Source organism: Solanum verrucosum, unplaced genomic scaffold (genome assembly GCF_900185275.1).
Source record: "Solanum verrucosum unplaced genomic scaffold, falcon-dt-bn FXZP01000235.1, whole genome shotgun sequence".
NCBI classification, from domain to species: domain Eukaryota; kingdom Viridiplantae; phylum Streptophyta; class Magnoliopsida; order Solanales; family Solanaceae; genus Solanum; species Solanum verrucosum.
Genome location: NW_026019948.1, coordinates 965,718 through 981,559, shown reverse-complemented (window position 1 = coordinate 981,559; position 15,842 = coordinate 965,718). Strand labels below are relative to the sequence as shown.

At 28.1% G+C, this 15,842-nt stretch overlaps 1 protein-coding gene across 1 annotated transcript in view; it reads right to left on the bottom strand.

Annotated features, from left to right (window-relative positions):
- LOC125811425 (WD40 repeat-containing protein HOS15-like) overlaps window positions 1-15,842 on the bottom strand; it is a 286,140-nt gene that overhangs the window by 95,500 nt on the left and 174,798 nt on the right. The gene's annotated exons all lie outside the window — the stretch shown is intronic.

The following is a 15,842-nucleotide window of genomic DNA, read 5'->3' as shown; positions in this document are numbered from 1 at the left end:
TGTATTATAAATATATTGTTAATGAATAAAACATGTATTATACATGTCTTATAAAGTAAAGTAAAACAGCACGACCAAATTAGTCATGTTTTTTTCTATGCATCACCAATAAACTACAAAATGAATTAAATTTGAATTAAAAATGTATTACACACATATTAAAATTGAATTAGAAGATAAATAAATATGAATGCAAAATGCAGCAAATGAAAGAGCAGTCAATGATTCGTAGACTGAATAAAACTTGTATCAATAATTAATTAGACAAGTAATCTACTAAACAACGGGGATGAGGGTTTGCGAGGAAGAATCAATGGCCAATGGTTCTATAAATCGTAACAAATGAAGAAACATAATTAACTGCCAAATGAATTGAACTTGAATAAAAAATATATTACACATATTAAAGTTGAATTAGAAGCGAATTAAACATGAATGCAAAATGTAGCAAACGAAAGAGTACTCTCTGATCTGTAAAGTGAATAAAACTTGTATCTATAATGAATTAAACAAGTAATTCAATTGTAACAAATCAACCAATAAACTGCAAAATGTATTAACTTGTATTAAAAGTGTATTACACAAATATTAAAGTTGAATTACAAAAGAGAATTAAGCATGAATAAAAAATGTAACCAATGAAAAACCAAACAATGATCTATAGAGTGAATTAAATTTATATCAATAATGAATTAAACAAGTAATCTGATAGTAACAAATAATAAACTACAAAATGAATTAAATTTGCATTAAAAGTGTATTACACAATATAAAAATTGAATTAGAAGAGAAAATTATGAATAAATGAAAAGTGTAACTAACGAAAGACAAGACAATAATTTATAAATTGAATTAAACTTGTATTATTCATGAATAAAACATGTATTATATGTGTCTCATAAATTATTTTGGTTTGTATCATTAGGAACATGAGTGATGTTTGCAATATGTATTAAAATGTAGTGTGCATGTATTATAAATGTTTTATAAGTGTGTTACTTAAATCACTGTGTTGGTATCACCAAGCAGAGAGTAAAGTTTGCAATATGTATTATAAATGTATTGATCATGATTTTAATACAATTATAAAACATGTTTAATACAACTTTAATACAATTGTGATATAGTTCCATAAACTTCACCTATTTCGAGTTTCAATCTTATATTTCTCCTAAAATCAATTATAAACTTTACCAAACCCTCTTTAAATAGAGATATACGGCATTTTCAATTATTTGTAGGATCAATTAACACATCCAAACTAATCACGAATTCGTAAAATTCATATAATGAATTCAAAATTTGAAGTTTTATAATGACCATCAATGGTGAATTCTTGCTGCTATAATTTTAGAGATTTGAATTTTCTGTTTGAGAACATGATATTGTACAAATTTTTATTTTTTCTATTCCTCTTCGTTGTGTTTTTGGGTAAAAATAGTGAAATCTGGGCAAAAATTGAGTTGAGAATAATTATTTAAATGAAAATTTTAAAAAAAGTTGAAGAAGAGGAATAAAAAAAGAAGAGGAAAGAGAAAAAAAGGGTACGTGAAGCAAACTAGTTTGTACAATTTTTTAATCCAAAAAATTGTTATATTTAGTTACAAAAATTATATTGCTATAGATAGTAAATATTTTTTTAATATAGCCTATTTATGTGATTTACCCTTATATAAATACAAGTTTTATAGAAGACTCTAAACTTTTATGTGATGAAAAATCATTAAAAAACGCATTAATAATATAATTGATTAAAGTATATAATAATTTATTAAAAATATAATATCAAAAGTCTAATACGCGCGAAGAAGCGCGCATTTGTTCACTAGTTAACAATAAAGACAAACAAGAGGCATTTGGCTGAATTTCACACTACATCAGTGCTTCAAAACTGATTGCTTAAACATAAACATGCTTAGCTGGAAACAATCAAAGTAAGCTGAAATTGGACACATGATTGTTTGGTTAAATTTTTTATTTATAAAAGCACAATCAAAGCTGAAGAGGCAGGACAAATTAATGAGAAAACCTTTACCGTACCAAGATTAATAAATAAAGACATCCAAATATATTTTAAGCATGCTAAAAGAAGTCAAACTAACACTTTTAAGCCTGCTAAACACTCACAAATATGCCTAAATGGATAAGAGATAAGAGATCTAAACAAAGACATAAGTCATACTTACACATGGCACTAGATTTTAACGCAGTGAATTGAAATAGGCATTTTTTTTGAGATTTTCAGCAGCAACAAAGGCAAACAAAGAGGTCAAGACATAACCAACCCTTAGATAGGCAGCAATTAACAAATGCCAAGTTAATATAGAACATAATATTAATTAAATCATGTTATGGCCTAGATAATCATAAAGATATAAATACGCTAACACATCTTATTAGAAAATTGTACCATGGACCATGCTAATGAAGCGACAACAACTAGACAGAAAGGACATAGCATTGTATTTGTCACTTTGAATATTAGCTAAAAAAGATAAATCAAATAAGCTTAAACATAGAAGCAAAGATTCAGCAACACTTAAACAGATAGCAATACAATCAGTAACAAGATAAATGAAGAACAGTTGATGCTTGAAGACATGTTAGGCATGGGGATCAAAGCAAAACGAACATCCAAAACGATATGAAAGCTAAACTTAAACAGTAACAAATCCAGCTCCCTACATTTAATTAAGACAATGAAACGATTAAATGATGACCGATTAGGAATCCATGTAGCGAAGAAAATGAGTCAGAAAGCTTATATTCGAACAAAACCAGCCTCTGTCCAATAGTGTTGAAGTCAAAAAATATAAAAAGGAGAACAAGATAGGGGCCGAGAAACCCAACAGAAGCAAGTTTATCACATAACGCTTGGAATCGAGATAGAACGTAACTAAGGGAGGAGGCGTTACCTATTTTCGGGTAGCAAGACTAGGACGAGACGAGCAGGGAACGACTCCACCACCATTGAAAGCGACTCTGGGGGACCTCGACAAACAAGACAAAACGAAAGAGAGATAAGATCGATCCGAACAAGTTCAAAGGTTTTTCTTTTTGGTTTAAATGTATTCCTTCCTCTCTACACTTGGCTAATACTCAGTGTTCTCTGCCAACAATTTTTCTAACCAAAATTTCCAACTCCGAATTTCTCCTTTTTTTTCCCTCTTTTTTTTTTTTTTTTTTTTTAACAAAATGACGGAGAGGGGAACTTATAGGGAAAGAATTTGGGTTCGGATTTTTTGGGGGGAAAGGGTGAAAAACGGATAGGAAAAGGGTCCATTCAAAATTCAAATGCCATAATTACTTTCACCATTGAAGAGAGGCATACTTTTTCTCTGAAATTCGACCTATTCCAGAAGAGGAAAGGGAGGAAAAACGTGCCTGCTGCCTGTTGGAAACGCAGAGAGTCGTACAGAAACAGTACTAGGCTGGAGAAGACGCTTGAACAACTACTGCTTACCGTCTATATCCGTGTAGGCGTCGTTTGCTGCTGTAACGCTGGACTGGAAATATTAGAAATTTCTGGGTTCTTTTAGAATTGGAAACGAGCTGGGTATTGGTTGAAAAGTAGGCTGATGATATATATTTGTTGATGTATAGCAGGTGGGTTATTTTGGAATGGATTTTTCTATATTTTGTGGGCTGTTGTACGTATGTGTTGCTGAAAAATGCATCGCTGATGGGCCTTACTGATTTGGGCTGGTTTGGAAGAGTTGGGTAGCTGAAAATTGTAAGATAAAATCCCAAAAATTGATCCTATTAGTGAGGTAACAGTAATGACTAGTAAGTTACAATTTTAACCGAATTGAGTGGTCAATTGCATTACGAATTTAGCCGATGAATTAGGAGTGTAACCAAATTGAATTCATTTAATAAATTCGGCTAGTGATTAAATAAGGCGAATTAATATAAATTAATTAATGAGCTTCTTAATTTCAACGAAATAAAATAATTGACTTAATTATTAACTAATTAACTCAAAAGTGTAAACTATTATATAACTAAACTAATTAGTAAAGTATTTAAGCGAAATAAAATCTTTTTGAGGCAATTTTTGAATATTCATAAAAAAACTAATTATATGCAAAATTATATAAACGACATATTATTATTTAAAATTATAAAAAGTGACAAATTATTTAAAATAACTTGCAAACTATATATTTTTTTCGAAATTTCTAAAATTAATTATTTTAAATAGTTTGAAAATTAAGAAGTTCGGAAATTAATTATATCGGGGAAGGTCAAAATTGGGTGTCAACATTCTACAGATGAAATTTCATGATAGTATCTTGGTGTTTTCTTGTAAAATTTAGAACATTAGTTTCGTTATTATTTTTCAATTGTAAGGGCTGAAAAGTGATTATTTATGAAATTTATTTTTGATTTATTCTTCATTTATAAGTTTTTTACATTTAAGTAGTACCTTAAAATTATTTATGTTCTTTCATTTGTGTTTTAAAATAAGTCGTTACAGTATTACTATATATGTTAATGTAAAAGTTAAAACATTTTTACTTTTGGATTTTCTTAGATAAAACATTTCTTACACTTTTAGTTTTCACAATTTTTTATTTTTTGAGCTCATTATTTTTATTTTATATCAGTGAAACTCGTTTTCTTAATCTTCATGAGAATCAAATCATGAAAAATGTAATCAACGTTAAATTTGTGGGAGACTTATATGCTGAGGCAAAAAAAAACAACAAGACCAAGTTCGAAGGGAAGCGGACACAAATCAATGGACGCTTTAACTCTCGAAGGAATCAAGAATTTTGGACCTAGCCATAATAACTTAAAGAATAATAAGTTGGCCAAAATGGCACGTAAGTCTTAAACAACATCTGAAAGATAAAGAAAGACATTTGAACTAATAACTATCTGACTGTCTATGAAGCCTCTAAAATACTGAGATGGATGTTGGGACAAACCCTACAACATCCTAATAAATGAAAGACTGAAAGCGAATAAAAGAGTCCTCCGGAATGCAAGGACGCTCACCACTGACTCTGAGCTGCTCAACTGAATCAACGAGGTGCTGGATGTTGATCATGGTTACCTGCGTCTGCATCATAATAAGATGCAAGCCAACTGACATCAGTACATTGAATGTACGAGTATGCGAGTTGGAATGTTAAACCACACATAGGCTAGAAGAAATCTGAAAGAAACTGAATAACTTACCTGGCTCACTCAACTAAACCTGACTGACTCATTTCAATAAAAAACAATTTAAAGCAAGTGCAATATAAAGAACGGATGCAAATATACAATAAATCTGAGATGTATGTAGAAATACAATTGAACGGATGTATATAGAAATACAATAACTGTTGTGGGAGTTTCTCGAACCGACAACCATCACATAAGAGCTATAGTAATGATACATCGATCAACCTCACACTGCCAGAGCATTCTATACCCGGCCAAAGGTATAAAATCCGAACTACCTAATGGATCCACTAGTCTAATTTGAAAAGGATTCATCTAAAAAGTATGAACCTCTTCTACCCATGATGGCTACATGGTTCTATGGGGGCTGTATGTTCTTTGAACGCTCCCCCAATTCGGTGCTTAATACTACTCTAAAAAATGTACTGGGTCTTATGTTTTTAAAACATATTTCCTCTGTGATTTGAGATTAGTGCTCAAAAGAACTTAGCTCAAAAGTTATCTTGGAAATCAAAGTTTCCCTTCTTGCTTCATTTAGAAAGCGATTACTCTTTTCTAAAAACTAGCCCGAAGACTCTTTGGAAATCTCAGTTTTCATTCTTATTTAAATGTGAAAACATTTTAAATCTCTTTGGGAATACTTAGTCCCCATATACTTTTGAAGAAATGAACTTCAAACTTTACTCTTTACTCAACTTGAACTTTAAGTCTTAAAACAAAGTTAAAACATTTGGAAAAGACTTTTGGAAAACTCTAAGGACTCATCTTGACTTGACTCTTACTGCTCTTGACTTTGATCTTAACTTTCCTTGAATTAGATTATGGATTCAACGTTCATGATCTCATGTTTATGGATGATTTCATGATGTTTAGATGTATTTTAAAATGTTAGAATCGACTAGGAAACATAGGTACATCACTTAGGAACACATACGAGAAGGTGAGGAACGAATGGGGAGAACTGGCGTCCCTGGCGCTCTGAGAGGCGTAGGGCGCCAGGCCCCTACCCTCAGAGAGCTGGGTGGGGTGCTCTGGCTGGGGCGACGTGCCTAAGGCCAAACCTCAGAGAACATTTTGGGGCGGATGCCCCAACCCCTGTACCCAGGTGTTCTCGACTCTTCTCCTCCATTTTTCATCTCTAAACCCTCCAAACTTCCATGATACTTTCCCCAAACCCTTAGGATCAATTGTACCCTCAATGTACAACCAATCTAACTCGAAAAACAACCCGGAAACATGAATCAATTCAACACTAGACATTCAACAATCAACCCACAAGAATTCAACAATGTTCTTCAAGAACTTCATTTTCTTAACATTCAAACAACTCCAATTTTGTTGAATTGAAACAAGTTAGTGTGTGGGTGAAGTAACCCAACACGAAAGAAATCTCACATACCTTAATAGGGATCACCCCCGACGAATTCCACTCGCAATCCGAATTGGGACTTTCCTCAATCCAACATCCCAACTTTCAAAAGTCATATCTCACTCATATGATGTCGAAATTGTGCAATCTTGGTGGCGTTGGAAAGATATCTCCAAGGGCTTTCCAAACATTTCAAGAGCTGCTCCTAACTTCTCCTGAGCTAGGAGTTATGGCTGTTTGAAAATGGCCAAAACCCACTTTCTTAACTTAGACAAAATTTCCAGATTTCCTTACTCTTTCCAAAAATCAATATTTTCATATTTTAAACTCTTTATAGTCGTTTCTAGGTGCGAGATGTTACAATTTTTGCTTTTGAGTTTTCTTGAATAAAGCATTTCTAGTTCTTACATCTCAGAATTCAATGGACTTCTATGAAGTTGGGAACTCAACTAGAATGTTACTCTCTCTATTTACTTGTCTATATTTTACTTGACACACATATTAAGAAATTACTAATAATTGATATAGAAAGTTTTCCATTTTATCTCTATTAATTGATAGAATTTCAAAATTAATTTACTCATTAAAGAGGTTCTACATTTTTAATAAGCATTAACTCTCTAAATAAATAGAGGGTTTAATAGGTAAAACAAAACACTTTTCTTGATTTGTCAAAAATGACAAGTAAAAAGGAACAGAGGAGTATTTAACTACATCTCATTACTAATAAGTACTCCATTCGTCCACTTTTATCATCATAGTTTCTTTTTAGAGTCAAACTATAAGAATTTTGAGTTACATTTTATGATTTATTTTTCATCATATTCAAAAAAATTACAATTTATAGTACTTTTCGTAACGTTTTTGAATATCTACTTTTTTAGTTAAAGTGTCGAATTAATGTAATTTAATTTAGCTTTGAAAATTAATTAAATTAACTTTCAAAAGGCACAACATGACAACTAACTAAAAGTAAATGAAGGGAATACATTTTAACTTTGATTAACCGTGATAATTAAGATATATATATATATATATATATTGATTTAGTTGGTGTAAATACTCGATACTAGCTAGTAAGCTCTTAACCATTTCTAATTTTTGAGTTTGAAATTGTAGCTAAAATTTCAATATGAATTGATCCAAATTTGAAAATTCAATCTTTTCACCTCAATTTCCCTATATATTTTATATTAAAAGAATGTTTTGTTCTCCTTCTTGATAAAAATTTGTTTAAGCTTCAATTTTCAAGACAATGTTTTTTTTTAAAAAAAATCTCTATCTTTTATTGTAACTGTGTTTGTTTGAGATTTCATTTTAAAAATCAGTCTTATAGAGTACAATGGTGGGTGTAATTTATTAATGTGAAGCAATTACAACAAACATAAATTAATTATGTTCTCCGTTTATTTTTACTTGTTATATTTAGATTTGTCATATTTATTAACAAACAGTGATTAACATGACTTATTTTATCGCAATACCCTTATTAATTCATATCTTGGAGAATAATATGAAGAATAAATAATTAATGATAAGGGAAAAACACGAAAACAATATTATTATTTTGATAAGTTAAGAGTGGCAATAAAACTGAAATCTATTTTTCAAATAGTGAATAAGTAATGGGGAAAAATTAATAGCATCACTAATGAAAGGAAATAAATATTTTAATATTTTGTAAAAAAATTAAGTAACAATAATTGACAATTTAAAATATATAAAAGATATAAAAAATTACGATCAAAGATAGAAATGTTTAGATTTCGAAATTAAAAAAATGTTACTCCCTCCGTCCATTTTTAATTGTCATGTTAAGTTTTTCGAAAGTTAATTTGACTAATTTCCAAAGTTAAATTAGATTATATTAATTCGATATCTAAACAATAAAGTTAAATATTCAAAAACCATATGAAAAATACTCTAAATTGTAATTTTTTTGCATATCAATATGATGAAAAAGTACATATAAAATATTAATCAAAATTCTTATCATTTGACTAAAAAAAGAAAATCAGGACTATTAAAAGTAGATGAGGAAAATATTCATATCATAGTAAAATATGGCACTTTCCTTTTGAAATAGTGAAAATATGGCACTTCCCTTTTGATTTATGGCATTTCCCTTCTGAAATATGGCACTTCCCTTGTGAAATATGGCACTTCCCTTATGAAATACACTATGTTTTTTCTAGCATCATCTACTATAAATAGCAGGCAAAATAGCACTACATTTTCATGCAACATTCAAGCAAATCTATATCATAGTATAAAGTCATTTACATTTCTCACGTCTAAATGGCTAAAGGTCTCAATTTTTTTGCAATTTTCATCACAATTTATTTCTTTTTGAGCTCGTTATTTTTAGTTAATATTAGCGAAGCTCGTGCTCTTAATTTCTGTAGAAATCAAGTCATGAAAAGTGTTATCGACGTCAAATTTATGAAAGAATTATATGTTGGGGGTAAAAAAACAGCAGGACCAAGTCCGAAGGGAAGTGGACACCACAAATCAATTCATGCTTTGATTCATGGAGGAATCAAGAATTCTAGACCTAGCACTGGCATGAATCATTTGTAGAAATAGCGTTCGCTGGTGGTTATTTTTCAACTTACGTCTTTGATAAAAAAAATAATCATTATCAGATTCTACAGATGAAATTTCATGATAGTATCTTGGTGTTTTCTTGTAAAATTTAGAACACTAGTTTCGTTATTATTTTTCAATTGTAAGGGCTGAAAAGTGATTATTTATGAGATTTATTTTTGATTTATTCTTCATTTATAAGTTTTTTACATTTAATTAGTACCTTAAAATTATTTATGTTCTTTCATTTGTGTTTCAAAATACGTCGTTACGGTATTACTATATATGTTAATGTAAAAGTTAAAACATTTTTACTTTTGGATTTTCTTAGATAAAGCATTTCTTACACTTTTAGTTTTCACAATTTATTTATTTTCGAGCTCATTATTTTTATTTTATTTCAGTGAAACTCGTTTTCTTAATCTTCATGAGAATCAAATCATGAAAAATGTAATCAACGTTAAATTTGTGGGAGACTTATATGTTGAGGATAAAAAAACAGCAAGACCAAGTTCGAAGGGAAGCGGACACAAATCAATGAATGCTTTAACTCTCGGAGGAATCAAGAGTTTTGGACCTAGCCCTAGCATGAATCATTAGTAGAAATAGAATTCTCTGACTATTTTTTTACTCACATCTTTAATTAAAAAAAAATGATCATTATCAGATTCTACAAATGAAATTTCTTGATAATATATTTTGGTGCTTAATTATTCGAACCGATTTAATTTTTTCTTCATTTATGACTTTTTCTCATTTAATTAGTACATTAAAATTATTTATGTTTTTTCAATTAAAATAAATCGTTACAGTATTACTATATATGTTGATGTAAAACTTAAAATATTGGGTAATACTAAATAGCCAGAAAATTTGACCAGAATTTGTCCAGAAATTTAAAAAATCTATAATATTTTTTTAATTTTAAAATAAACTGATTTTTTTTATTTTTTAATTAAAAAATATTAAAATTAAAAGGATAAAGATGTTAAAAAAATAAAATACTAATCTGGCCAAATTTTGGCCAAAAAGATTTTTCCTAAAATATTCTTGCTTTTGAGTTTTCTTGAATAAAGCATTTCTAGTTCTTACATCACAGAATTTAATGGACTTCTATGAAGTTGGGAACTCAACTAGAATGTTACTCTCTCTATTTACTTGTCTTTTTTTACTTGACACACATATTAAAAAAATACTAATAATTAATATAAAAAGTTTTCCATTTTATCTCTATTAATTGATAGAATTCCAAAATTAATTTACTCATTAAAGAGGTTCTACATTTTTAATAAGCATTAACCCTCTAAATAAATTGAGGGTTTAATAGGTTAAAAAAAACACATTTCTTGATTTGTCAAAAATGACAAGTAAAAAGTCAAAATTGGACAAGTAAAAAGGTAGAGAGGAGTATTTAACTACGTCTCATTACTAATAAGTACTCCCTTCATCCACTTTTATCATCATAGTTTCTTTTTTAGAGTCAAACTATAAGAATTTTGAGTTACATTTTATGATTTATTTTTTTATCATATTCAAAATAATTACAATTTATCGTACTTTTCGTATAGTTTTTGAATATCTATTTTTTTAGTTAAAGTGTCGAATTAATGTAATATAATTTAGCTTTGAAAATTAATTCAATTAACTTTCAAAAAGCGCAACATAACAACTAAACGTAAATGAAGGGAATACATTTTAACTTCGATTAACCATGATAATTAATATATATATATATATATATATATATATATAGATTTAGTTAGTGTAAATACTCGATACTAGTAAGCTCTTAACCATTTCCAATTTTTGAGTTTGAAATTGTAGCTAAAATTTCAATATGAATTGATCCAAATTTGAAAATTCAATCTTTTCACCTTAATTTCCCTGTATATTTTATATTAAAAGAATGTTTTGTTCTCCTTCTTGATAAAGATTTGTTTAAGCTTCAATTTTCAAGACAATGTTTTTTTTAAAAAAAATCTCTATCTTTTATTGTAACTGTGTTTGTTTGAGATTTCATTTTAAAAATCAGTCTTATAGAGTACAATGGTGGGTGTAATTTATTAATGTGAAGCAATTACAACAAACATAAATTAATTATTTTCTCCATTTATTTTTACTTGTTATATTTAGACTTGTCATATTTATTAACAAACAATGATTAACATGACTTATTTTATCGCAATACCCTTATTAATTCATATCTTGGAGAATAATATGAAGAATAAATAATTAATGATAAGGGCAAAACACGGAAACAATATTATTATTTTGATAAGTTGAGAGTGGCAATAAAACTGAAATCTATTTTCAAATAGTGAATAAGTAATGGGGAAAAAATTAATAGCATCGCTAATGAAAGGAAATACATATTTTAATATTTTGTAAAAAAATTAAGTAACAATAATTGACAATTTAAAATATATAAAAGATATAAAAAATTACGATCAAAGATAGAAATGTTTAAATTTCGAAATTCAAAAAATGTTACTCCCTCCGTCCATTTTTAATTGTCATGTTGCGTTATTCGAAAGTTAATTTGACTAATTTCCAAAGTTAAATTAGATTATATTAATTTGATATTTAAACAAAAAAGTTAAATATTCAAAAACTATATGAAAAATACTCTTAATTGTAATTTTTTGTGTATCAATATGATGAAAAAGTACATATAAAATATTAATCAAAATTTTTATCATTTGACTAAAGAAAGAAAATCATGACTATCAAAAGTAGACGAGGAAAATATTCATATCATAGTAAAATATGGCACTTCCCTTTTGAAATAGTGAAAATATGGCACTTCCCTTCTGAAAGAGTTAAAATATGGCACTTCCCATTTGATATATTGCACTTCCCTTGTGAAATATGGCACTTCCCTTATGAAATACACTATGTTTTTTCTAGCATCATCTACTATAAATAGCAGGCAAAATAGCACTACATTTTCATGCATCATTCAAGCAAATCTATATCATAGTATAAAGTCATTTACATTTCTCAGGTCTAAATGGCTAGAGGTCTCAATTTTTTTGCAATTTTTATCACAATTTATTTCTTTTTGTGCTCGCTATTTTTAGTTAATATTAGTGAAGCTCGTGCTCTTAATTTCTCTAGAAATCAAGTCATGAAAAGTGTCATCGACATCAAATTTATGAAAGAATTATATGTTGAGGGAATAAAAACGGCAGGACCAAGTCCGAAGGGAAGTGGACACCACAAACCAATTCATGCTTTGATTCATGGAGGAATCAAGAATTCTAGACCTAGCACTGGCATGAATCATTAGTAGAAATAGTGTTCGCTGGTTGTTTTTCAACTTACGTCTTTGATAAAAAAAATTAATCATTATCAGATTCTATAGATGAAATTTCATGATAGTATCTTGGTGTTTTATTGTAAAATTTAGAACACTAGTTTCGTTATTATTTTTCAATTGTAAGGGCTGAAAAGTGATTATTTATGAAATTTATCCGAATCATTTTGATTTGTTCTTCATTTATGAGTTTTTTTCATTTAATTAGTACCTTAAAATTATTTATGTTCTTTCATTTATGTTTATGTTTTAAAATTAGTCGTTACCGTATTACTATATGTTGATGTAGAAGTTAAAACATTTTTACTTTTGGATTTCTTGAATAATATATATATATATATACTAGTAAAGAAAGCCCGGGCGCTGCCCAGGCCCAACATTAATAAAGTTATATTGTTACTCTCTCCGTCCCATATTAGATGAGAATCTTACTAAAAAAAAAAATTTCATATTATTTGAGCACTTATTAAATTAGGATAGAATTAATTAATTCTTTTCCATTTTACCCTACAATTAATATGACCATTCCTATATTGTATGTGTATTTTTTGTAACTCATTTCAATGTGCATTGATATAAACAAAGGGTAAAATGGTGAAGTCTTCCAATGTATTAATGATTTTTTATTCACCGTGTAAAGTTGGAAGTGCCCATCTAATATGGGACGGAGAGAGTATAGTTTATGTATTGTTATAAAATTAGTAAAGATTGTTATAATATATTTTGCTCATAAGTGAGCTAATATAAAAACTTATTTGTCATTTGTCTTTTTAATTTCAATTTCAAATAGCAAATAAATGTACCGATAAGATTGAGGGTAGAAATGAAACATATCTTTCTAAATTTAAGTAAAAATAAACAGAGTAGAAGTAACATTAGGGTTATCGATAGGACGATTCATTCGGTTATTTTTAAAAAAATTATATCATTCAATTTTTCGGCTATTTTATAATGTATAACCAAAATTAAAATTTTAAAATCATCCCAATCCTAATTTATGTGAGACAAGCAGTACAAAAATTAGTCTTTTTTTTGTTGTCTTGTAGATATTTTAAGTTATTATTTATTGTAAATTATAGTACTTTTTATTAAAGTTTTTAATAACATATGTTACTTTTTATGTTTGAGAGTTAAACCAATTTTTTTTTATATGTCTTTTAATTTTATATGTGTTTTGTCCTTTTCCATTTTCAAAACCTAATACTCTGTCCATTTCATTTTATATGTCATTTCTTTTTATAAATATATTGGTTATTCCCTCTTCTTATGTCATATATTATGAAATTTGAGTAGTTATTGAAATTTTTATATGATTCTAAAAATATTTTAAATTGTTAGCTATTGTGATTTGTAGTACCTTTTTTTTACAGAATTTTGAAAATAATATTTATTACTCTCTTTGTTCTAATTTATGTGGCACATGCAAAATTTCAAATATTAACCATTTTTTATATGTCTCTTTACTATATTAAGTTGTTAATTATTGTATTTTATAGTACATTTTGAACTTAATTTTTAAAGAATATATGTTATTTTCCATGTCCCAATTTATGTGGCATTAATTGATAGATTTGTTGGAGTCGAGAGAATTTTTTTGTTAATTATTGTAATTTATAGTTTCTTTTTCGTCAATTTGAAACAATATATGTTCTTAATTGATAGATTTTTTGGAGCCGACAATTTTTTTTGTTAATTATTGTAATTTATAGTTTATTTTTCGTCAATTTCAAACAATATATGTTTATCATATAATCCATTTTATGTGGTAGCAATAGAATTTAGAGAGTCAATTAAATTTTGTATATAACTTTTAAATATTTAAGCTATTAATTATTGTTAAGTATAGTATTTACTTATATTATTTTTAAATATATTTAAATCTACTACTTATATATATATATTTTTAGTAGATAAGTGTGAATGTGAGGGTATTTTTAAATACCCAAAATACCCTCACTTTCACACTTATCTGGTACTTATATTATACATTATATATATTATATAGTAATTTTTTTTTAGTAGATAAGTGTGAATGTGAGGGTATTTTAAATACCCAAAATACCCTCACATTCACACTTATGTTCAACCCTCTCCTTTTTTTTGGTGCCACGTATCGAAAGAGGAGTGAATTTATTCACTCTTCTTATATAGTAATATATATATAATGTTTTACCACCATAATTAGAAATTATAAGAAAAAATATCAAAGTAAGCTAACTTATTATGAGGAGCTCTATACAGTATGTTAATTCAAAGTCAATTTAATTGTTTAAATTCAGAAAATTCCGATAGTAAAAAAAGAAGAGAAAATTAAAAAGAATGACCCCTCGGTCATTGTCTTGTATGAACCAAAAATGGCCCAATAATTATTAAGTTACTAAAAATGAGCAATTTTTCGTCTCCACTCTTATTTTCATCTCTTACACTTGTAATTTTATTTTTTTAAAATATATTTGTTCTGCTAAATTTGTTATCCCATTAAATTCATATTAGAATCGATACCCTTTTTTCCGCGCGCCTTCATTTGATTGTTGTGTATAGTAATGTGGATATCTTGTTTATGCATCACATATACATAGTTATACGCTATCTATATAATATAGATACATTATATAACGATGTATAAATATTATATAAACAACATATATGAATATATTATATATGTATCACAGCTATACATTATAGACATATGACATACATTTGGGCCATTAACTGGGAAAAAAATTAATTGGGCAGTAAGAATCCCTCCAAAAAAAACTATACATTATTATTGCGCAAAATTTAAACTCATTTTCCAATATAATAGCATGTGTAGTCGTAGCTGTTAAACTGTTTATTCTGAAAAGAAACAAAAGAAAGGGTAGGCCAAACAGCCATCTTATTACGTACGAATATATTTTGTAGGGGCCGGGACTATTACAAATTTACATCATGAATATATATATATGGCAAATGATGGCACTTTAGTGTTTAAATTTAAAATGAGTTTTATGACAATCGTCGATATATACAACTTAATTTGATTTACTTTTATCACATTTGTAGATATAAGCAACAACTCTTTCTTAAAAACTCGTTCGTGTGATTTGAATATACAAACAATGTTAAGTGCTCTTTTTCTAATGATGGAGCTAGCAAATGTAATCTACCTGTCGACTAAAATGGCTAGATGAAGAATAATTTCTCTAAATACTTCATCTGAATTATTATTAGTACTCATTGTTCTTCTCCTTCATTGTTCAAGAATAACGAAGCTTGTCCGCTTCGTTCTGCGGAAATCAATGAAATTAGCAACTCTAGTCCAAGCCCATTCTTAAATTTGGTATCTTCAAAAGGAAGCATAAAAAATTCAAAGAAATTTCGATTAATTTAATTCGGTTTCCTATTTTCACAAAC